The sequence below is a fragment of the Mobula birostris genome, chromosome 1 (genome assembly GCF_030028105.1).
Source record: "Mobula birostris isolate sMobBir1 chromosome 1, sMobBir1.hap1, whole genome shotgun sequence".
Taxonomy (NCBI): Eukaryota; Metazoa; Chordata; class Chondrichthyes; order Myliobatiformes; family Myliobatidae; genus Mobula; species Mobula birostris.
The window spans coordinates 76,630,220-76,654,791 of NC_092370.1; the positions used below are offsets into that span (position 1 = coordinate 76,630,220).

At 46.4% G+C, this 24,572-nt stretch overlaps 1 protein-coding gene across 7 annotated transcripts in view; it reads right to left on the minus strand.

The window, feature by feature from the left end:
* Window positions 1-24,572, minus strand: part of LOC140197538 (zinc finger protein 521-like) — a 484,469-nt gene that overhangs the window by 95,118 nt on the left and 364,779 nt on the right. The window lies entirely within an intron of this gene.

Genomic DNA, 24,572 nt, shown 5'->3' on the forward strand with positions numbered 1-24,572 from the left:
GTGTAGTTTCACCAACTTCTTGCACAGCTGCAACTTGATGCCCCAACTCTTGTACTCAGTATGCTGATCAATGAAGACATATGTGCCAAAAGTCTTCTTCACCACCTTACCTGCGCTGCCACTTTTGGTACCTGCACCCCTAGGTCTATCTCTGTTCTACAACAATTCTCAGAGACCAGCCATTTACTGTGCAAGCCCTGCCTTGGTTTGACTTAACAAACTGGAACTCTTCACACTTGTCTGAGTTAAATTCCATCAGTCATTCTTCAGCCCAATTCCTAGAGTAGATTTAGACCCTATTGTAAATGTCAGACAACCTTCTTCATCGTCTACCACTCCACCAGTTTCAGTGGCAGTCACAACTTACTAACCACACCATCTACATTCTGATCCAAATCACTAATACAGATGACAAAACATGGGGGGCCCTGCACTGGTTACAGGTCTCCACCAACACTTCCTGGCCTTTTCCACTAAACCACCTACTCCTTGGAGGAGAGGACCATGGATTTAGCCAACAATCTGTTGGTAATGGATGCATCAGTTAAACTTGGATGAGAGGGATGGAGGGCATGGAGGAAGTCTTAATGAGTAGAAAATCCCAGCAGAGTGAAGTCGATGAAACCACAAGCACCTGGGGTACTGACGAAAAGAGGCAGTAATATCTTTGCCAGGAGTTTTGGAAGCAAGCCCTGTTCTAAAGTGATACTAAAGAGCCAGTGGATTCCGGCTCCAAAGCATTGTCCCTGAGCCCTGGTTAAATATTTAGTGAAATTTGTCAGGCAGTAGACAGGCTTTCTTTGCTTGGCAACGATGAGAGGGTCCTTGCCCAGGGCTGATGTCGCTGGTAGAGGGAGCAGGTGGACTGAACAAAGGCGGGGGCGGGGGAGGTGGGTACTGCATTTAGAATGAGGAGGTCTGAGGCATAAAGCGGACGAGGGAGAAACCTCTAATGTGCCTGTACTTTCTTCCAAGACAAAGGATCATTTTGGATGAAGAATTTATCATGGCATATCCAGAGATTATTCCTTACTAGAAAAGCACCTCCCACGGTACATGCCAGTACTGGCGTCCAAACCACAGCCAGGAGGTCCCTCACTCGGCGCAGGACAGACCACATTAGCATCATTTGATGTCAGTCAGGTTAATCATAAAATCCATTGATCTCGCAGAGGCATTGGAATGAGAGGGAGGGAGAGAGGGGAGGGAGGGAGAGGGAGAGAGAGAGAGAGAGGGAGAGAGAGTACGAGAGAGTGAGAGAATGAAAGAAGAGAGAGAGAGAGGAAGAGAGAAGTAAACAGTGAGAGGGACCAGGAGGTATGGGTCGAACGTTCCCTCTAATTTTTTTTTTACAGTTGTGCAGACCAACCATTGCTCTGTGCAGGAAATTTTCACACGGCCTGAAAATTGCATGGCACTTTTGTAATATGCACACCATGAATATTCAGAATGAAAATTGAAAAATCACATACTTTTGATATTATTTATTAATTAAAGGGATAATTAAATACAGTACAACGAAGAAAATCTTCCACGTTTTGTTAACTTTATCTTGTCTGTCTTTATTCCAGCTGTGTGGCAACAAATGCTATGCGCACGGGAACATTTCAGTTACTGCGATGCTGTGCCCCAACACAGCTTGGAGAGAACACCGTGTGGGTGGAGGAGAGACAGAGGGGGAGAGATGCAAGGAGTGCAAAAGAAAGAAAGGTAGGCAAGATGGTGAAGAATGCATTTGGCACGTTCGCCTTCATTGCTCAGGGCATAGAGGACAGAGAAAGGTGGGAGAGGAGGAAGACAGAGAAGAGGAACAAGTAGGAAAGGAGGAGAGAGCTAGAGGAGGACAAGTTATAGGCAGAGAGGAGGATCAGGAATTCTTTTTATCTGGAATGTACAATTTTCCAAAATGTGATCTGTTGTTTTTCCAACCTGCCTCTTGCCGATAACTGGGCTGGTGAAGCCTAATCCAAAACGGATCCTGTACTTTTGACTAATGCAGCTTGACTACAGTCAATTCGCCTCATAAAGCACATTTAACTCTCATTTGATTTTAAATTGTTATCTTACACCATTAACCAACTAAAAAGAAAATAATCATTGTTTGCACAGCAAGACTGGTGTGATGTACCGTGGCTTTCACCTGAAGATGGGAAGTCACGTGTACACAGATGGGACCTCAGATGCCATGCTGCATCTGTTACGCTGAGTTTACAGTTCAGAACAGGCCATTCTGCCCCTTTATTCTACTCTCCCCACTCCTTCATCTCTCATGTTACCCACTCTGTTCCTCTCTTCTTCATGTGTCTAACAGTTATCCCCTTAAACCCGTCTCTGCTGTTCACCTCACTCCCTCTGGTACTGAGCCCCACATTCCCACTTCTCTTTGTAGGAAGGAACCCCACATTCCCACCTCTCCCCGTGGGAGTGAGCCCCACGTTCCCAGTTCTCCCTGTGGGAGTGAGCACCACATTCCCACCTCTCCCCGTGGGAGTGAGCCCCACGTTCCCACCTCTCCCTGTGGGAGTGAGCTCCACGTTCCCACCACATTCCCACCTCTCCCCGTGGGAGTGAGCTCCACGTTCCCACCACATTCCCACCTCTCCCCGTGGGAGTGAGCTCCACGTTCCCACCTCTCCCTGTGGGAGTGAGCACCACATTCCCACCTCTCCCCGTGGGAGTGAGCTCCATGTTCCCACGTCTTCCTGTGGGAGTGAGCTCCATGTTCCCACCTCTCCCTGTGGGAGTGAGCTCCACATTCCCACCTCTCCCCGTGGGAGTGAGCTCCAGGTTCCCACCTCTTCCTGTGGGAGTGAGCACCACATTCCCACCTCTCCCTGTGGGAGTGAGCTCCACATTCCCACCTCTCCCTATGGAAGTGTGCTCCACATTCCCACCTCTCCCCCTGGGAGTGAGCTCCACATTCCCACTTCTAAACCTACAACTTCCATCAACAAGAAGGACAAGGGTATGAGGTGCAGGGAACACTACCACTTGCAGGTTCCCTTGTATTGTCACTAGGTCTAATTCAATTCACATTACATATATCAGCGATAATTAACCTGATTCTGATACTGATTAGTGGGATCTCCTTTACCAGAAGGTCTGCAGAGTTCAAGATGGAGGCTCATCCTAGTCTCCTCAAGGACAATTGAGCTTTGGGGTTCGGAATTTATATTGTAGTTATATGGGAGACTGGTGAAACTGCACTTGGAATATTGTGTACAGTTTTGGTCACCCTGTTGCAGGAAAGATGTTGTTCAACTGGAAAGAGTACAAAAAAGATTTACCAGCATGTTGCCTGTAGTTCGGTTCCTGAGTTACAAGGAGAGGATGTACAGACTAGGACATTATTACCTCTAGTAGATCATGAAGCGCAGAGACATTATGGAAACTTAAAAACACAAGAGATTCTGTAGATGCTGAAAGTTTTAAGCAACGCAGACAAAATGCTCCGGGATCTCAGCAATTCAGGCAACATCTATGGAGGGGAATAAACAGTCATTGTTTTTGGCCAAGACCCGGCCCTGGTCTGAAATGTCAACAGTATGCTCTCTTCCACAGATGCTGCCTGCCTTTCCAGGTTCGTCCAGCATCTTGTGCGTTGTGAAAGCACATGTCCTTTTCCTTAGGGAGGTGGTGCTGAAAGCAAGAGGGTATAGGTTTAAGATCAGAAGCAGGAGATTTAAGAGGGACACCAGGGCAAGTTTCTATGACAAAGATGGTGTGTATTTGAAATGAGCTGCCAGAAATAGTGGTTGTGGTGGATATATTTCAAAGCCATTGAGCTGAGTACAATAATAGGAGAGGTTTAGAGGGCGATGGGTCAAATGTGGGTAGATGGAACTAGCTCACTGAGAAAAGCAGTCGGCATGGATCAGATGGGCTGAAGGAGCTGTTCCCATGCTCTGTGACTCCATGACTCCCTGATGGTTAGGGTTGGGCCATAAATGCTGGCCTTACTCAAGGTGCACAGATGCACCTTAATGAATACATTTGAAAAACCATTGTGGTATCAGCCTTGTCTATTATATTCCATTCTTAGTTTAACTCAGCTACATATCATGACCTTAACTGGCTACAGCTTTAGTCCTAGTAGTCCTAGTGTCATAGGGTAATACAACATGGAAACTGGCCTTTCAGCCCAGATGGTTCATGCTGACTACAACATCTCCCTGCTAGTCCCGGTTGCCCGTGTTTGGTCTATAACCTTCTAAACCCCACCCCACCATGTACCTACCCAAATCCCTCTTAAATGTTGCAGTTATACCCACCTCTCATACCTCATTCTAGGTACTCACTGTCCTCTATATAAAGAAGTCACCTCTCAGGTCTCATTTAAATCTTTCCTCTCTTATCTTGTACTGTATCTGTATTCTCTAGTTTAGGCATTTCTAACCCTGGGGAAAAGATGATGACCGCCTGCCTTATCCATACCCCTCATGATTTTATAAACTTCTCTGAGGTCACCCTTCATGCTCCAGTGTGGCCAGCTTTCAGTGAATTGTGCATTTGTACTCCCAGCTCCTACTAACTCCACAACACTCATCATTTCCTGCCATTCGCCGTATAGGTCCCACCTGGTTTATCGATCCAAAAAGCATCTCCTCACCCTTACGTTTAAGTCCATTTGTCATTCCTCAGCCCACCTCCCTAAATGATCAAGAACTCTTTGCAATTCATATTGGATGTCAATATCTCTGAGGACCTAACCTGGTCCCATCAATTCAATGCAGCTACAGTGGCTATATTTCATTTGGAGTTTGAAAAGATTTGGTTTGTCAACTAAAACACTTGAAAGCTTCCACAAATGTACCATGGAGAGCATTCAGACTGGCTTTGTCACTGTCTGGTATGTGGGGGGGGGGGGTGCGGTGTGAGGAGGCTACTGCACAGGATCAAAATAAGTTGCAGAACTTGTAAAATTAGTCATCTCCAAGATGGTACCAGCCTCCATAATATCCAAGGCATCTTCAAGGAGCAGTGTCCATCGTTGAGAATCCCCACCAACCAGGACAAGCCCTCTTCACACTGTTACTGTCGGGTAGGAGGTACAGAAGCCTGAAATCACACACTCAGCAATTCAGAAACAGCTTCTTCCCCTCTGCCATCTGATTCCTACATGGACATTGAACCAATGAACACCACCTCACTACTTTTCTATTTCTGCTAGTGCAGTGAGAATGCCAGGCAGGATGTTGGAATGCTCCTCTTGCAGGATGTGGGAAGTCAGAGAGCCCTCTGGTGTCCCTGACAACGACACCTGCAAGAAGTGCATCCAGCTGCAGCTCCTGACAAACCGCGTTAGGGAACTGGAGCAGGAGCTGGATGACCTGCGGATCATTCGGGAGAATGAGGAGATTATAGATAGTAGCTACAGGGAGGTAGTTACGCCAAAGGAGCAGAGGACAGGAAATTGGGTCACTGTCAGGTGAGGGAAGAGGAAAGGGCAGGCAGAGCAGGGTTCCCCTGTGGCCATTCCCCTCAACAACAAGTATACCGCATTGGATACTGTTGGGGGGGATGACTTACCTGGGACACGCTGCAGTAGCCGGATCTTTGGCACTGAGTCTGGCTCTGCAGTGCAGAAGGGAGGGGGGAGAAAGAGGAGAGTGGTAGTGATAGGGGACTCGATAGTTAGAGGTGCAGATAGAAGGTTCTGTGGTCGTGACAGAGAATCCAGGATGGTTTGTTGCCTCCCGGGTGCCAAGGTCAGGGATGTCTCTGATCGATTGCATGACATTCTGAAGTGGGAGGGTGACCAGCCAGATGTCATGGTGCACATCAGTACCAATGACATAGCAAGGAAGAGTGAAGAGGTCCTGGACAGTGAGTATTGAGAGCTTGGTAGGAAGTTGAAAAGCAGGACCTCAAGGGTGGTAATCTCAGGATTGCTACCTGTGCTAGGTGCCAGTGAGGGTAGGAATAGGATGCTCTGGAGGAGGAACAAGTGGCTGAGGAACTGGTGTAGGGGGCAGGGTTTCAGATTTCAGGATCATTGGGACCTCTTCTGGGACAGGTGGGACCTGTACAAGAGAGACGGGTTACACTTGAACCACAGGGGGACCAATATCCTTTCAGGGAGGTTTGTTAGTGCTATTGGGGAGGCTTTAAACTAGATTTGCAGGGGGATGGGAACCAGAGTGCCAGAGCTGACAGTGTGGCTGGGGTGAAAATAAATGATGTTGAAAGTTTAAGCAAATCCGCTGATAGAAAGGTTGTGAGTGGTGGTAAAAATCTTCTGAGGTGTATATATTTCAATGCTAGGAGTATTGCGGGGAAGGCGGATGAGTTGAGGGCGTGGATTGACACGTGGAATTATGATGTTGTAGCAATTAGTGAAACTTGGCTACAGGAGGGGCAGGACTGGCAGCTTAATATTCCAGGGTTCCGATGTTTCAGATGTGATCGAGGCGGAGGAATGAAAGGTGGGGGAGTAGCATTGCTTATTAGGGAAAATATTACAGCAGTGCTCAGGCAGGACAGATTAGAGGGCTTGTCTACTGAGTCCTTATGGGTGGAGCTGAGAAACAGGAAAGGTATGGCCACATTAGTGGGATTGTATTACAGACCACCCAATAGTCGACGAGATTTGGAAGAGCAAATCTGCAGAGAGATAGCAGGCGACTGCAGGAAACATAAAGTTGTGGTGGTAGGGGATTTTAATTTTCCATACATTGATTGGGACTCCCATACTGTTAGGGGTCTAGATGGTTTAGAGTTTGTAAAATGTGTTCAGGAAAGTTTTCTAAATCAATATATAGAGGGACCAACTAGAGGGGATGCAATATTGGATCTCCTGTTAGGTAACGAATTAGGGCAAGTGACAGAAGTCTGTGTAGGGGAGCACTTTGGTTCCAGTGATCATAACACCATTAGTTTCAATTTGATCATGGACAAGGATAGATCTGGTCCTAGGGTTGAGGTTCTGAACTGGAAGAAGGCCAAATTTGAAGAAATGAGAAAGGATCTAAAAAGCGTGGATTGGGACAGGTTGTTCTCTGGCAAAGATGTGATTGGTAGGTGGGAAGCCTTCAAAGGGGAAATTTTGAGAGTGCAGAGTTTGTATGTTCCTGTCAGGATTAAACGCAAATTGAATAGGAATAAGAAACCTTGGTTCTCAAGGGATATTACAACTCTGATAAAGAAGAAGAGGGAGTTGTATGAAATGTATAGGAAACAGGGGGTAAATCAGGTGCTTGAGGAGTATAAGAAGTGCAAGAAAATACTTAAGAAAGAAATCAGGAGGGCTAAAAGAAGACATGAGGTTGCCTTGGCAGTCAAAGTTAAGGAGAATCCAAAGAGCTTTTACAAGTATATTAAGAGCAAAAGGATTGTAAGGGATAAAATTGGTCCTCTTGAAGATCAGAGTGGTCGGCTTTGTGCGGAACCAAAGGAAATGGGGGAGATCTTAAATAGGTTTTTTGCGTCTGTATTTAATAAGGAAGCTGGCATGAAATCTATGGAATTGAGGGAATCAAGTAGTGAGACCATGGAGACTGTACAGATTGAAAAGGAGGACATGCTTGCTGTCTTGAGGAAAATTAAAGTGGATAAATCCCCAGGACCTGACAGTGTTCCCTCGGACCTTGAAGGAGACTAGTGTTGAAATTGTGGGGACCCTGGCAGAAATATTTAAAATGTCGCTGTCTACGGGTGAAGTGCCGGAGGATTGGAGAGTGGCTCATGTTGTTCCGTTGTTTAAAAAAGGATCGAAAAGTAATCCGGGAAATTATAGGCCGGTGAGTTTAATGTCGGTAGTAGGTAAGTTATTGGAGGGAGTACTAAGAGACAGAATCTACAAGCATTTGGATAGACAGGGGCTTATTAGGGAGAGTCAACATGGCTTTGTGCGTAGTAGGTCATGTTTGACCAATCTGTTGGAGTTTTTTGAGGAGGTTACCAGGAAAGTGGATGAAGGGAAGGCAGTGGATATTGTCTACATGGACTTCAGTAAGGCCTTTGACAAGGTCCCGCATGGGAGGTTAGTTAGGAAAATTCAGTCGCTAGGTATACATGGAGAGGTGGTAAATTGGATTAGACATTGGCTCGATGGAAGAAGCCAGAGAGTGGTGGTAGAGAATTGCTTCTCTGAGTGGAGGCCTGTGACTAGCGGTGTGCCACAGGGATCAGTGCTGGGTCCATTGTTATTTGTCATCTATATCAATGATCTGGATGATAATGTGGTAAATTGGATCAGCAAGTTTGCTGATGATACAAAGATTGGAGGTGTAGTAGACAGTGAGGAAGATTTTCAGAGCCTGCAGAGGGACTTGGACCATCTGGAAAAATGGGCTGAAAAGTGGCAGATGGAGTTTAATACTGACAAGTGTGAGGTATTGCACGTTGGAAGGACAAACCAAATTAGAACATACAGGGTTAATGGTAAGGCACTGAGGAGGGCAGTGGAACAGAGGGATCTGGGAATACAGATACAAAATTTCCTAAAAGTGGCGTCACAGGTAGATAAGGTCGTAAAGAGAGCTTTTGGTACATTGGCCTTTATTAATCGAAGTATTGAGTATAAGAGCTGGAATATTATGATGAGGTTGTATAAGGCATTGGTGAGGCCGAATCTAGAGTATTGTGTTCAGTTTTGGTCACCAAATTACAGGAAGGATATAAATAAGGTTGAAAGAGTGCAGAGAAGGTTTACAAGGATGTTGCCGGGACTTGAGAAACTCAGTTACAGAGAAAGGTTGAATAGGTTAGGACTTTATTCCCTGGAGCGTAGAAGAATGAGGGGAGATTTGATAGGGGTATATAAAATTATGATGGGTATAGATAGAGTGAATGCAAGCAGGCTTTTTCCACTGAGGCAAGGGGAGAAAAAAACCAGAGGACATGGGTTAAGGGTGAGGGGGGGAAAAGTTTAAAGGGAACATTAGGGGGGGGCTTCTTCACACAGAGAGTGGTGGGAGTATGGAATGAGCTGCCAGACGAGGTGGTAAATGCGGGTTCTTTTTTAACATTTAAGAATAAATTGGACAGATACATGGATGGGAGGTGTATGGAGGGGTATGGTCCGTGTGCAGGTCAGTGGGACTAGACAGAAAATGGTTCGGCGCAGCCAAGAAGGGCCAAAAGGCCTGTTTCTGTGCTGCAGTTTCTATGGTTTCTATGGTTCTATTTTGCACTACTTAGTTTAACTTAGCTTTTTAATAGACGTGTATACGTAACGTAACTCAGTTTTTTAATAGACGTATATACTTAATGTAACTTAGCTTTTTTCTTGCAAACAACAGGAATTCCACAGGTGCTGGAGATTCAAGCAACGCAGATCAAAGTTGCTGGTGAACGCAGCAGGCCAGGCAGCATCTCTAGGAAGAGGTACAGTCGACGTTTCGGGCCGAGACCCTTCGTCAGGACTAACTGAAGGAAGAGTTAGTAAGGGATTTGAAAGTTGGAGGGGGAGGGGAGATCCAAAATGATAGGAGAAGTCAGGAGGGGGAGGGATGGAGCCAAGAGCTGGACAGGTGATAGGCAAAAGGGGATATGAGAGGATCATGGGACAGGAGGCCCAGGGAGAAGGAAAGGGGCGGGGGGGAATCCAGAGGATGGGCAAGGGGTATAGTCAGAGGGACAGAGGGAGAAAAAGGAGAGCGAGAGAAAGAATGTGTGTATATAAATAAATAATGGATGGAGTACGAGGGGGAGGTGGGGCATTAGTGAAAGTTAGAGAAGTCGATGTTCATGCCATCAGGTTGGAGGCTACCCAGACGGAATATAAGGTGTTGTTCCTCCAACCTGAGTGTGGCTTCATCTTTACAGTAGAGGAGGCCGTGGATAGACATGTCAGAATGGGAATGGGATGTGGAATTAAAATGTGTGGCCACTGGGAGATCCTGCTTTCTCTGGCGGACAGAGCGTAGATGTTCAGCAAAGCGGTCTCCCAGTCTGCGTCGGGTCTCGCCAATATTTATAGAAGGCCACATCGGGAGCACTGGACGCAGTATATCGCCCCAGCCGACTGACAGGTGAAGTGTCACCTCACCTGGAAGGACTGTTTGGGGCCCTGAATGGTGGTAAGGGAGGAAGTGTAAGGGCATGTGTAGCACTTGTTCCGCTTACAAGGATAAGTGCCAGGAGGGAGATCAGTGGATTCCCGCGACCCCCCCCCCACCGTCTTTCTCCCTGGGCCTCCTGTCCCATGATCCTCTCATATCCCTTTTGCCAATCACCTGTCCAGCTCTTGGCTCTATCCCTCCCCCTCCTGTCTTCTCCTATCATTTTGGATCTCCCCGTCCCCCTCCCACTTTCAAATCTCTTACTCACTCTTCCTTCAGTTAGTCCTGACGAAGGGTCTCGGCCTGAAACGTGGACTGCACCTCTTCCTAGAGATGCTGCCTGGCCTGCTGCGTTCACCAGCAACTTTGATGTGTGTTGCTAGTTTTTTTCTCTATATTTATTTTTCATGTATTTCATTGTACTGCTGCCGTAAGGTCAACAGATTGCATGACATACGCCGGTGATAATAAACCTGATTAAATCTCATTCTGACTGTAACCTGCTTCACTATCAACAAGACCTCTTTGTAATCAATGACATACTTTTGAAGTGCGCTCCACACCCATTTTCTCAGAGTCAGATTTCAGGTCAGAGAAATCAAGCACAGCGACAGCCCCTTCGGCCCGTTGAATGCATGCTGACCATTAACCACCACCACACTCGTTTTTCATGAATCTTATTTTATTCTCCCAACATTCCCATCATTCCCCCCACTCCCACCCCCAGTATCTAGCCCTCACCTGCACATTGGGGGCATTTCATACTGGCCAATTAATCCATGGACCCCGCAGCTTTTCGGAATGTGGGGTGAAACGGGAACACCTGTGGAAAACCCATGTGCTCACGGTCCGAATGTGCAAACTTCACACAGAACACCAGAGGATGGGATTGAACCCGGGCCTTTGCTGACTGGGCACAGGGGTGCGCAGGGCAGAGGGAGAGGTGGGAGCCAGTGCGGGTGTTGAAGGGGCTGTGAGATAGACACATGAATATGCAGGGAATGGAGAGAAAGGGAACACACAGGGGTGGAAGGGGTTTAGTTTAATTTGGTATTATGTTTGGCACTGACATCGTGGGCTGAAGGGCCTGTTCCTGAGCTGTACAGTTCGATGTTGTGAAGATAAACTATTTTTGTGATGTTGTGAATCACAGCGAATAAACTTGGAACAAATTACTTTCTCCTGTCATGAAAGGAAGGCAGTATATGGGTGGCAGGATATCGCATTATATGGCTGCTCGGGGATATTCGATATTCACCCTGACCAGCCCGACAACATCTGGCTCTGATGAGTGTGGAGACAACATCTGCCGAAACAGCACAGCACAGGGTTTCAGAGGCGCTGCTGCAATGGGTGGGGGGGAGGGGGGCAAGGCAGGGAAGGTTCGGAAGGAAGCCGTGTGTTCCTTTCCTTTCCCACTGTTTAGAATTCAGGTCAGTTTCCCACTGGGAATTCTCCTCATCTGAGCACACGATCCAAGATGTTTACAGCCCCGAGAATGTTGGATTAAACAGTCGAGTTCCAAAGAAAGTGAGGAATGCAGGGAAGTGGCTGGGGATGCAGAAGGATAGGGGGGACAGGGAGGGGGAGGTAGATGGGGGAATTTGGAGAGCAAGGTTGGTGCAGATAGGAGAGAGAAGTGGGAGGGAAGAGGGGAAGAGAGGTGGGGTGGGAGGAGAATGGAGGTGAGGTAAGGTGGGAGAGAGGAGAGGTGCAGAAGAAGGAACGGTGCAGGGGAAAGGATGTAGGAGAACTGGAAGGAGGAAAGGAGATAGAGGGAGAGAAGGAAAAGAGGAGGTGGAGAAGGAACGGAGAGGACGAGCAGAGATGTGGGAGAGGATGGAGAGCAGAGAGGAGGTGGAGTGAGAGAGAAGGGTGGAAGAATGGAGAGGAGGGGAGGTGCAGAGGAGATGTGGGAAGGAGGTGGAGAGGAAACAGAGAGGACGAGCAGAGACAGGGATTTGAGGGGAGGAGAGGTGGAGTGAGTAGGGGAGGATGGAAGAGGTAAGGTAGAGATCTAGGGTACCGTGCGGGGAGGGGAGATAATGAGGAAGGGAGGGGAGGTGGAGGGCACCGAAGGGATGGAGAAGAAGGCAGATTAGGAGCAGAGTAGCGGAGGGATAGAAGGGTAGGGGTGGAATGATGCTAGGATAGAGGAGGTAGAGTAAGGAGGGGAGGAAAGGAGGAGGGAAGTGGAGGAGGAGAGGTGGGAGAACAGGAACGGATATAGGGGAGGGGAAAGAGGAGAGGTGGGAGAATAGGGGAGGCTAATACCATTCAGTTTTGGGTTCTGGGTCTCACTGGCAAGACCAGCATTTTCTGCCCTCCCTAAATGCCGCTGGGAAGGCGAAGGTGAACTGCCATCTCAACTGCTGGGGAAGTTCCAGGAACCGGACCCAGAGAAAATGAATGAACAGCAAATTCTTATATCTAAGTCAGGATGTTGTGTGACCTTGTGGTGATGAAGCCATCTGAAAATTGAGTTTCTGAGATAGTTCCAGCCTAGGTGAAGGACTAGACCCGAATATCAACTGTCCAGTTCCCTCCCTAGGACAGTGAGCCAGATGTGGCAGAGGACCCAGTGCAGTATTCCACTGTCCTTTCCTACCCTGAAACAGTTCACCACACACCCTTCACTTAGAATCATACAAACAAGAGATTCACAGATGCTGGAACTCTGGAGCAACACGTACAAAATGCTGGAGAAACTCAGCAGCTCAGGCAGAATTTATGGAGGGGATGAGGCCATTCTCAGGTTGGAGGAGCAATACCTCATATTCTGTATGCCTCCAACTTGATGACATGAACAACAATTTCTCTAACTTCCAGTAATCTCTGCCCCTTCCCTTCTCCCTTTTTCCATTCCCCATTCTGGTTACCCTCTTCTTCTCACCTGCCTATGATCTCCCTCTGGTTTCCCTCCATGTCTCTTTCTCATGGTTCAAAGGTCCCTCTCCTATTAGATTATTTCTTCTTCAGCTCTTTACCCCTTCCACCAATCACCTTCCATCTTCTTGCTTCACTCACCGCCCCCACCACATCCACCCTCCTTTCCCCTCACCAATCTTCACGTTTCTCTCGGCTTATGCTCTTCCCCCTCCTCCCGCCTTTCTATTCTGAATTCTGCCCTCTTCCTGATGAAGGATCTCGGCCTGAAAAGTTCCAAAATTCCCCTCCACAGATGCTGCCTGATTTGCTGAGTTCCTCCAGCATCTTGTGTATGATACTAATACAGAGTCTTTAGCTTGGAAATAATAACTGAAAAAAACTTTTCCTTCGTTATTCTGTTTTCACCTTGCCAGGAGTGGAAGGGAGAACTTTAAAGGTGCATCAAACACAGTGGCAAGGACTCAGACTGAGCATGCGTGCTCTCTCTGTTCTTGCATGGCTCAGGGCAATGTGCTGTTTCACTGCTTGGCCATCCTGGCTTCCTTTCATTGCTGCTTCAGAATTATTGCAAACTTCCACTTGAACAAAGGGAAAACAATCCCAGGAGTCTACAGACTAGGAGAATGGGCAAAAAAGTCACAGATGGAATACAGTGTACTGAAGTGCATGGTTTTGCACTTTCGTAGAAGGAATAAAGGTGTAGACTATTTTCTAGATGGGTAGCAAATTCAGAAGGTAGAGGCGCAAAGGGACTTGGAAGTCCTTGTGCAGGCTTCCCTAAAGGTTAACTGGCACTCTGAGTCAGTGGTAAGGAAGGCAAATACAACATGAGCACTCATTTCCAGAGGACTACAATATAAAAGCAAGGACGTAATGATGAGTCTTTATAAGGCATTAGTCATACCACATTTGGAGTATTGTGAGCAGTTGTAGACCCCATATCTATGGAAGGATATGCTGGCATTGGAGAGGGCCCAGAGGAGGCTTATAAAATGATCGTGGGAATGGAAAGATTAATGTATGAGGAGCATTTGATGTCTCTGGGTTTGTACTCACTAGAATTGAGAAGAATGATGGGGGATCTCACTGAAACATACCGAATATTGAAAGGCCTAGATAGAGTGGATGTGGAGAGAATGTTTTCAATGGTGGGAGAATCCAGGGCTGGAGGGCGCAGCCTCAGAACAGAAGGACGTTTCTTTAGAACAGAGAGGAGGAGAAATTTCTTAAGCCAGAGGGTGGTGAATCTGTGGAATTCATTGCCACAGACAGCTGTGGCGGCTAAGCCATTGGATGTATTTAAAGCAGGGGTGAATAGGTTCTTTATTAAGGGCTTTAAGTGTTATGGGGAGAAGGCAGGATAATGGGGTTGAGAGCCATGATCAAATGGCAAAGAGGACTAGAGGGACTGAGTGGCCTAATTCTGCACTTCTATCTTATGGAATAAGACAAGTAATGAGATGGAGTGGTGCCTCACCACTCCAGAGACCCAGGTTCGATCTGTGTATCTAGTTTATATCCTCCCTGTGATAAAGATCAAAAGATTAGCTTTATTTGTCACGTTTATATCCAAACCATCGAAACTTACAATAAAATGCATCTAGAGGCCACGTAGCATGCCCACAATTCAGTAAACCTAACCTTACGTCTTTGGAATGTGGACGGAAACAGGAGTACATGGAGGAAACGCACACAGTCAAAGGGAGAACATAAAACTCCTTACAGGCTGCACTGGGAACTAATCCTGGATCTGCAATCATTGGCACTGTAAAGTGATGCTCTAACTGCTTGGCCATCTTGCTGCCCTTTGCCGCTATGATACCATGACCTCATGCCCTTCCTGATGAAGGGATTCGGCCCAAACTATCCTTCCATAGATGCTGCCTCCCCTGCTGAGTTCCACCAGTGCTTTGTGTATGTTGTTCTGTGACTGCGTGGGTATTGCCTGTGTGGGGTGTTCTGATTTCCCCTTTCACCCTACATTTGTTGGGGTACTGGTTATTTGACGGCTGTAGATTACCCCTAGTGGGTGGGTAAAGGGTAGAATCTGGGGGAGAGTGGTTACTGGGAGTGTGGGGAGAATAAACTGGGGTTAATGTAGGGTCAGTGTAAATGGGTGGCTGATCTTTGTGTAGTATCTCTCATTGTGTAGTAACGCTGGTTTGTTTTTTTGTGTAGTATCTCTCATCATGTAGTAACGCTAGTCTGGTTTTTTGTGTAGTATCTCTCATCGTGTAGTAACGCTGGTCTGGTATCCTCCCACAGCCCAAAGATGTGCAGGTACCTTGATGCTGTAAGCTCTCCCTTTTGTTTGGTTATATGGAAAACTGGGGTGAAGATAGAACGTGGAACACAAACCATAGAACAGTACAGCACAGTAAAGGTCCTTGGGCCTGCGATGCTGTTCTGATGACTTTTTAACCAACTCTAAAATCAATCTAACCCTTCCCTCCCACAGTCCTTCATTTTTCTTACATCCATTATCCTAGCTATGAGTCTTGTAAATGTCTCTAACGTATCTGCTTCTACCAAGCCAACGTGTGAAGAGTAAGATAGGGTCACAGAGTAATGCTCAACGGAAACAGGCCCTTTGGCGCAATGTGTCCATGCCGATCTCACCATTCTCCCTACTTATTCCACATTCGGCCATAACCCTCCACACCCCTCCCTCCATGTACCTTTCCAAGTGCCTCTTAAATGTTGCAAGTGTACCCGCTTTGATCACTTCCTCTGGCAGTTCATTCCAGGTATTCCCTATCTTCTGTGTAAATAAGTTCCCTCTCAGGTCTCTTTTAAATCACTCCCTTCTCTGTGGCCTCCAGTTTTGGATTCCCCAACCCTGGGGAAAAGATTAGAGTTGGCTGGAGGAATTGATCAAGTCAGGCACCATCAACGGAGGGGAATAAGCACTCGTTATTTCAGGCCAAGGTCCTTCATTAGGACTTTATATGATTTTATAAACTTCTTATGGGGTCACCTTTCAATGTCCTGCACTCCAAGGGTTAAAGATCCAGCATGGCCAACCTCTCAGGCACTCTTAGTCCAGGTAGCACCCTCATAATTCTCTTCTGACCCTCGCGAGCACTTCAATTTCTTTCTATAACAGGGTGAGCAAAACTGTACACAATACTCCAAATGCAGTCTCTCCCTTGGTTTATATAACTACAACATAATATCTGTCCTCCTAAACTCGGTGCCGTGACTGACGAAGACCTACGTGTTGCTGCAGGTAGGTGTTTCAGTGCACCTGTACTTCATATACTTGTGCACACCTAACAGTAAACTTGGAGATCTGAGACCCAGGGTAATGGAGAGTGTTAGAGAAATGGAGAGTTAGGGGGAGATGGCGGTGAGGAGAAGAGGGAGAGATGGTGAGAAGGAGGAGGAGGTAGGGAAAAAGAGAGAGCGAGAGAGAGAGAGAGAAATAGGGAGTTGGAGAGAAAGAGGCAGGGGAGAGAGGGAGAGAGATAGAGAGAGAGGAAGGGAGAGAGAGATAGGAAGGTAGAGAAAGAGAGAGAGAGATGATGACAGAGGCAGAGAGAGAGATATTTATAGAGAGGAACAACATGATAGAGTAAGAGAGAGAGGAAAAGAGAGAAGTTATTTCTGCTAGCGAAGGCAAACCCTGGAAGTGTGTTATGGAGATGGGGACACTGGGATTCTCATTGCCCAACAGTACCTGGAAACTTGCTCAACTAATCATTTTTAAACCAAGATCAGGGTAACCCAATATATGCAGAAGGAAAAGACAGACAAACAGTCACCGATCAGCCTAGCAGAACAAGTTCAATGGGTTGAAAGGCCTACACAGTTCCTATCTTCCCATGGTTACGGTGCTGGAAACAATCTCCTGCCTTAAAGCATCAGTCGTGGGCAGGGGAAATATCATTTTCAATTCTAATTCCCCCTAATTAAACTTGGCTCATTTACTGGGTTAGTTAGGAAGAGTGTTCAAGTCTCAGCTGCACAGATCCCCCCAGCCGCTGTACACTGCAATAATAACATTCAGTGCTCTGGGCCGGAGACTAAGCCCACCAGAGAAATGTCCCTACTGCCGATTTTTGATCTGGCCCACACTTATCAAAAATAGTCACACATTCCTTTTGTGTGGGTCTCATTATGTGGCGATATTTTAATACACATTCTTTTTGGGAACTTAATGAGCTGAAGGGGAAGACTCCTTGCCTGCAGCAGCATTGAATAGACGTGGGTCACAGGCAGGAACTCTGGGATTCCGTCAGCTCCACTGTCTGTGTGAAAGATCAAGAGTTTACACGTTATCGGGAAATATTTCATTCTTCCTTTATGCTTCACCAGAACAGCAAAGCTGTTGAAAAGTGCGGCATTCTTACAATTTGACGAAGGGTCTCAGCCTGAAACATTGACAATCTATTCACCTCCATAGATGCCGCCTGTTTGCTGAGTTCCTCCAGAATTTTGTGTGTGTTGCTCAAGATTTGCAGCATCTGCAGAATCTCTTGTGTTTATGATGTACTCAGTGGGCTGAATGGCTTAATCCTGCTTTTACATATTATGGTCTATGTATCTTGTGGGTGAGTTTGATAGAATCCGCCAAACTTCAGTGAATATAACCTAATCTTTCTTTAGTTTAAGGATAATTAAGTGAGAATTATACTGCATGGAAACAGGCCCCTTGACCCAATCTAGATTCTTGAAGTCTTTTGTTGAAGGATATTTGAAAGAGAAATATTTCCAAAAAAGACATTCACAGGGCTTTTGGAAAAGTGTAAGAGCTGGTTAACACCAGGTAACAAAGAAGAATTGCCATTTGTTCTACGGGGTTGGAGTATAAAAGTACAGAACTGTAGGCCTCAGGAAGACATGTTGAAGCTGTTTAAAACTTTGGTCAGGCTGCACTTGGAGTTTGCGTTCAATTCTGGTAGCTCCACTGCGAGAAGGATATGGTGGCTTTGGAGAGGGCACAGAAGAGGTTTATCTGTACCCTGATGTGAATGTGGCCTGGATTATAGAGTATTAGTTGTAAGAACAAGTTGGACAAATTTGGGTCATCTTTTCCTGGAGCGTCGAAGGCTAATCGGAGACCTGATAGACATTCATAAAATTATAAAATTATAGCAGGCACGGATAGGGTAGATAGACAGAATCCTTTTATCAGGGTAGAAATGTCAACAGCAAGAGGGCATGCATTTAAGATGAGAGGGGGAATATTTAAAGAGAATGTGTGGGGGCCAAGGCTTTTATGCAGAGAATGGTGCTTGAGAGGGAAAGTGGTTGGGTTGGGTGGGGAGAGGTGAGAGGTGAAAGAGGTAAAGGACTGAAGAAGGAGGAATCTGATAGGACAGGACACCTGACCAACCCACCCACACCCCCCCTCACTTGGTCTCACTTACCATCTGCCAGCTTGGACTCTTTCCACTTCCCCCATCTTCCTGTTCTTGCTACTGTCCCCTTCCTTTCCAGTCCTGATGAAGGGTCTCAGCCCGAAATGTTTATTGGCTATCCCCCTCCATAGATGCTGCTTAAGTTGCTGAGTTCCTCTAGCATTTTGTGACAGGGTAAGCATTGAGAGAATGTTCCTGCTAGTGGATATGGACGACAAAATCTCAAGAAAGGGACTGCCCAGTTAAAATGGAGATGAGAAATATCATTTCTCACCAGATGATGAAATTCTCTACCTGAAGAAACCCCTCTGTCAATGAATATATCTAAAACTGGGATGGTCAGATTGTGACCTAGAGCAGCTGTAGGAACTCAGCAGGTTGAGCATCATCGATGGAGAGATTTGTAGTGGAGAGGAGAGATGGACAGTATTAAGAGGAAAAGGCAGGGGTGATAAGACAGGGTAAGCCTAGTTTTATTTGTCATGTGTATATTGAAATATCGAATCATACAGTGAAATGCGTCGTTTGTGTCAACAACCAACACAGTCCGAGAATGGGCAGCTTGTAAAAGTGCTACCATGCTCCTAGCACCAAAATATCATGCCCACAACATGAACCAGTATGTCTTTCAGACTGTGAGAGAAAACCAGAGCACCCCAAGGACCGAGGAAGCCCACACGGTCCCAGTGAGAACATATACACTCCTTACAGACAGTGGCAGGAACTGAATCTTGATCTTCTGATTGCTGGTGCTGTAATGCGTTAGGCTAGCCACTACAGTACTGTGCCACCCACGAGACTGGCGTCCAGGGTGACTGGTGGACCCAGGATGGGTTACGAATGACGAGCAGATGGAGTCAGGAAGAGGAGGAGGAGGGGTGTAGCTGGGGGCACAAGAGGCAGCTGGATGATAGCCGGGAAGCGGAATGAAATTCAGAAGGAGACAGGAGAGGGCTGGGAGGGTGAACGTTGGAGACAACTAGGAGGGGGATAAGCAGGAATACAAGGGGCTACTGGTGTGGTAATCCAGTAAGTAAGGGAGGTGATGGGAACCATCAGGGGAGAGGTGTATGGCAGATGGAACCAGATGTGGGGAGGGGATCCAGGAGGTGTAGATGGTGGACAGAGCCAGAAGGAAGGGTGATGGAAATGGACCTCCATGTCTCAAGACGTTTGCAAACTTGGGATTGTGGAGAAGGGGCAGCAAATTGGAGCTGGGGCCAAGTTCAGATCAGCCATAATTCCACCAAAGGGCAGAAAAGGCTTTTTGGACAGATGGTCAAATCCTGCTCCTATATTTGGGTGTTAGTTGGATAGGCCAAGCCAGGATGGGGCAGAGGACCAACACTAACCCCCCTTCAAGCCTGTGCAGTTTGCCGTTCTGTGGTGGGGGTTCATGCAATGAATTTCACACTGCCTTCCTCCATTCTGCAGATCTTTGTATTTTTTTAGCAAAGCAACACTGCAGGTTCTCGATTATGCGGAGAATGTCTGAGGGCTGATTAAATAACGGCATTACTGTGGCTTCCTCTGGGGTAGCTGCGTGACCAGCTCCCCTGTTGTGCTGCACATTCACACTGCCATTGTTCTCTCTTCAGTGATTGTTCCCCATCTCATCCCACCAGGGACAGAACTATTTTTTGATTAAATTAACTTATTCATGAGCAGTATGTTTCTGTTAAACTTGCACTGTAGCCATTGCAGTCATTATTTATTTACTTTTAAATCTGGAACTTTTAAAGTTCATAACAGAGCACATCCTTGGCGATGGTGGACAGCACAGGGCCATTGGCTGACCCCCATTCCGTGCCTCTTTCACCTCCTGACCGAGGAATCATAGAGTCATGGATCTCCGTAGCATGGAAAGCAGGCCCTTCAAACCAACCAAGCTGTTTCCTGTGTCAGTCCCACTTGCTTGCATTTGATCCATGCCCGTCGAAATCTTTCTTCTATCCATGTACCTGGCCAAATTGTACCTGCCTCAGCCACTTATCCTGGCAGCTTGATCCCTATACTAATTATCCTCTGTGTGAAAAAATTGTCCCTTTGGTCCTCTTTAAATATTCTGCCTCATGCTTTAAACCTGTGCCCCCTGGTTTTGGACTCCTCTACTCTGGGGGATAAGATGGTGACCATTCAACTTATCTATGCTCCTCATGATTTTATAAACTTCTATAAGGTCACCCTTCACTCTCTAGGAGAAAAGGTCTAACCTATTTGGACTTTCCTTATACTTTGAGGAATCTAGTTCCAGTTATGTATTTGTAAATCTTTTTTTGCACCCTTTCCAGTTTGATGGCATCCTGGTTATAGCATAGTAACCAGAACTGGATGAATTCTCCAAAGACAGTCTTAACAATGTTTGTACAGCTGTAACATAATATTCCAACTCCTGTACTCCATATCCTAACCATCGAAGGCCAGTGTGCCAAACACCTTCTTCACAACCCTGCCTACCTGTGTCTCCACTTCAAAGAAACTATGTACCTGGACCTGTAGGTCTCTCTGTTCCACAATGCTCACCTAGACCCTCGTATTTACAGTGTAAGCCCTGCCTTGGTTTGCTTTACTGAAGTGCAACACCTCTCATTTATCAGAATTAAACTCCATCCGCCTTTTCTGGTCCACTCGTTCAGTCTCACTGTAATCTTAGATAACCTTCTTCATTGGCCATTCTACACCAACTTCACACCCTCCATGCTGGTCTATGCTGTGCATAACCGGGCTACGGGAATACAACATCAATGCACCAATCCTCCTGGCTCTGCTGCCCTTCCTTGATTTGCAGTTTAACAAATATCTTCTTAAAATCTTCACCATTAATTCCAATTCCCACCCTGGCCTCAACCATCCCTCTCCTAACCTCCTCTAGCCCTGCAAAGGCAGCCCAGGTGACACAGCTGGTATGGGGCACTGCCTGACAGCTTCATACACCTGGCTTCGACCCTGACCTCAGCTGGAGACTGCACCTTCTCGCTCTCGCTGCACGGGTTTCCTTGCGTGCTCCCGTTTCCTCCCACATCCCAGACGTGCGGGTTGGCAGGTCAACTGGAAACGATAAAGTGGCTGAGTGGTAGGATCTTGGAGGAGTTGCTGGGAATGTGGGAGTATAGCGGGTGGTACTGTGATTAGTGTAAGGCTGTTACAACGCTAGTGACCCGGGTTCAGTTCTCCTCGGGACCGCACAGGAGTCCTTTGGGTGCTCCCATCTCCTCCTACATTCCAAAGATTTGGTTAAGGTTCATGCATTGTGGGAATGCTAAGCTGGTGCTGCAAGCAGGAGGACTCTTGCAGGCTGCCCAGCACCATCCTCACCGCTTTGATTTGACGCAAATGATACATTTCACAGTAGGTTTCAATATTTCAATGTACATATGAACACAAAACTAATCATCTACATTGAATTAGTGTAGGATAAACGTAAATGGGAGGTTGATAATTGGCATGAAGCCGGTAGCTGAAGAGCTTGTGTCCACACGACATCTATTATCCTATTCTCTTGTTTCTTCCACATTAGAAAATGGTGCTGATCAGTAAGGAGGAAAATACTAACTGACTATTTATCAGCTGCCAAGCATCACCTTGACTAATAACATCACTGTAAGTTCCACAGAGTCTGCAGATACTGGACATCTGGATGAACACATATAGAGTGTCGGAGAAACTGAGTGGGTCAGATTCCACACTTCCACTGTCAGCTCCACATTTCTTTCTCACAGGCTGAGGGATAAACTGATCTAAGTTTATAAAGCCATGAGAGGCATAGACAGCGAGTCTATGGGGTCTAATACTGGAGCATGTACATTTAACAGAGAAGGGGTGAGTTCAAAGGAGAAGTGCGGGGCAAGTTTTTTAGCCAGAGGGGTGTGTGCTGTCAGACTGGTGGAGGTGTTTAAGAGGTTCTTGGACAGGCAGAAGGGACTGGTTTAATGTGGCATTCTCAGTTTAATCAGTTTGGCACAGCAGTGTGGGCCGAGGGGCCTGTTCCTGTGCTCTACTGTTTTGCTTTCTTAGCCCCGCTGACAACAACATGGATGCTTTGCTATTATAAGTGGTGCTAAATGGAGACAGGTTGTTGCTTTGCTCGTTTTACAATTATCAGGATTCACTTTGAATTGTTTACAAATTGTAATAACCCAGCTCTCCCAACTTAAAGGAAGAAATTAGGGAAATTTGTTCTTTTCTGCAGTCCAAGAAATGGGATTTCCACAAGCATTTCCAAGGGGATTTCCTGTACAAGAAGTTCTTGAAGATAATAATGAAGCCTTCTGGGTTGAAGGAATTCTGCTATAGTCATTAGTGAGTTCACTGGGGAAATATTTTCCTCAGGGATGGGTGGGAATGTGGAGCTATCTTTGACAGGGAAAGGCAGGAACATGGATCTCACTCGCACAGGGAGGGCTGGGAATGTGGAGCTCACTCTGACAGAGAGAGGTGGAAATGTGGAGCTCAGTCCCACAGGAAGAGGTGGACATGTGGAGTTCACTCCCATGGGGAAAGGTAGGAATGTGGAGCTCACTTCCACAGGGAAATTGGGAATGTGGAACTCACTCCCACAGGGAGAGGTGGGAATGTGCAGCTCACTCCCACGAGGAGGGATTGAGGTGCACTGTTTATGAAATTGTGGGGAGATGGGTGTGACTGGAGTGGGAAGAGACCGGTATGGAGCAGGCATAACAGACTAGATCGAGAGGGACAAAATGGTGGCCAGCAGGAGTTCTCCTGGACAGCTACGTCTCAATTTGATTCACTGCATTTCTTATTAACTTGCTGCTCAGTCAGAGACTTGAAACTCCATTTACACAGTGAGATTAAGAGTGTATTTCCTTTACACTGACTGGTCACCTATCAACAAGAAGGTACATTTAGACAGCACCTGTCAGGGACTGAAGTTCCCATAATTCCTGGACGGGCATTAACAAATACAGATCGACCAGCCAATACCAAGCCACAGAAGCAGGTCTCAAAGACCAGAGAGGTAAATTTTAAGCTTCATTGTCATGAAGAAAAGAGCTTATGGAGTCACAGAACAATACAGCACTGATAGAGGCCCTTTGGCTCAGTTAATCTATGCTGACCACAGTTCACTCCCAGCTAGTCCCAATTTCCTGCATTCACCCCAAGCACCACCTCTCCATGTACCTATCCAAATGCTTCTTAAACAATCCTATTGTACTTAACCACTTCCTCTAGCAGCTTTAAGTTGGAAAGGGGTACAGGAAAGATTCACAAGGACATTAGTGGAGCTGGTGGTCTTGAGTTATAATGAGAGACTGGTTCGGCTGGGATTTTCTTTTTCCTTATAGAGGTATATAAAATCATGTGGGGTGTAAATCGCATGGATAGTTGCAGTCTTTGCTCCAGAGTATGGGAGTCCAAAATTATAAACCGTAGGTTAGATGGGAAAGATTTAAAAGGGACCTGAGACACAATCGTTTCACAGAGGTCTATGGTACGAGCTGCCAAGGGAAGTTGTGGAGATGAGCACAATAACAAGATTTATTAACATAACATGGATAGGAAAAGTTTAGAGGGATATTGGCCAAATACAGGGAAATTGGACTAGCTTGGATAGACAGGTTGGCTGTCAAGGACAAGTTTGGTCGAAGGGCCTATTTCCATGCTAAATGACTCCATGACCCTCCGCAGAATTTGAGGAGAGTGGACATCTCACAGATTTGTATGGATTAGATTACAGAGCTGGGGAAAAGCAAGAGTGGGGGAGAGGAGGGGTGGTGGTATTCATAATCAAGGGTGAACATTCTGTAACTCACTCTGAGAAGATGTTGCTAACTATCTTGGCAATGTTACTGAGTAAACTTTCCTTCAAGTGACCACAACTTCACCAATATTCCATGCGCTGACCAATATTTTACAAAGCAGTAGTGATGTCCCGTCTCTTATGGAGTCATAGATTAGCTGACTACGTTCCCAATTACATTCTTGTCTGAATTGTTCACACAGATACAAGCAACACACATAGCCTGTCTTTAAGGAATTCTGGCTTGTGAGGACAAGCAGAGAGACCGGGACACAGTACGGGGGATTGGGAGAGAAGGACAGGTTCATGGATAGCAAAGGTTTAGTGAGATGTGGGGCAAACTCTGGCAAGTAAATTGGGAGGAAGTAAAGGAGCCTGAAGACTCAATGTTCTAGGAACAGCTTCGTCCGCTCTGCTGTCCCATTTCTGAATGGTCCATAAAGCCATGAACACTGCTTCATTATTACTCTTTTGTATCATTTATTTTCATTGTAACATAGTAACGTTTTATGTCTTGCAATGTACTGCTTCTACCAAACAACAGTTTCATAGAAT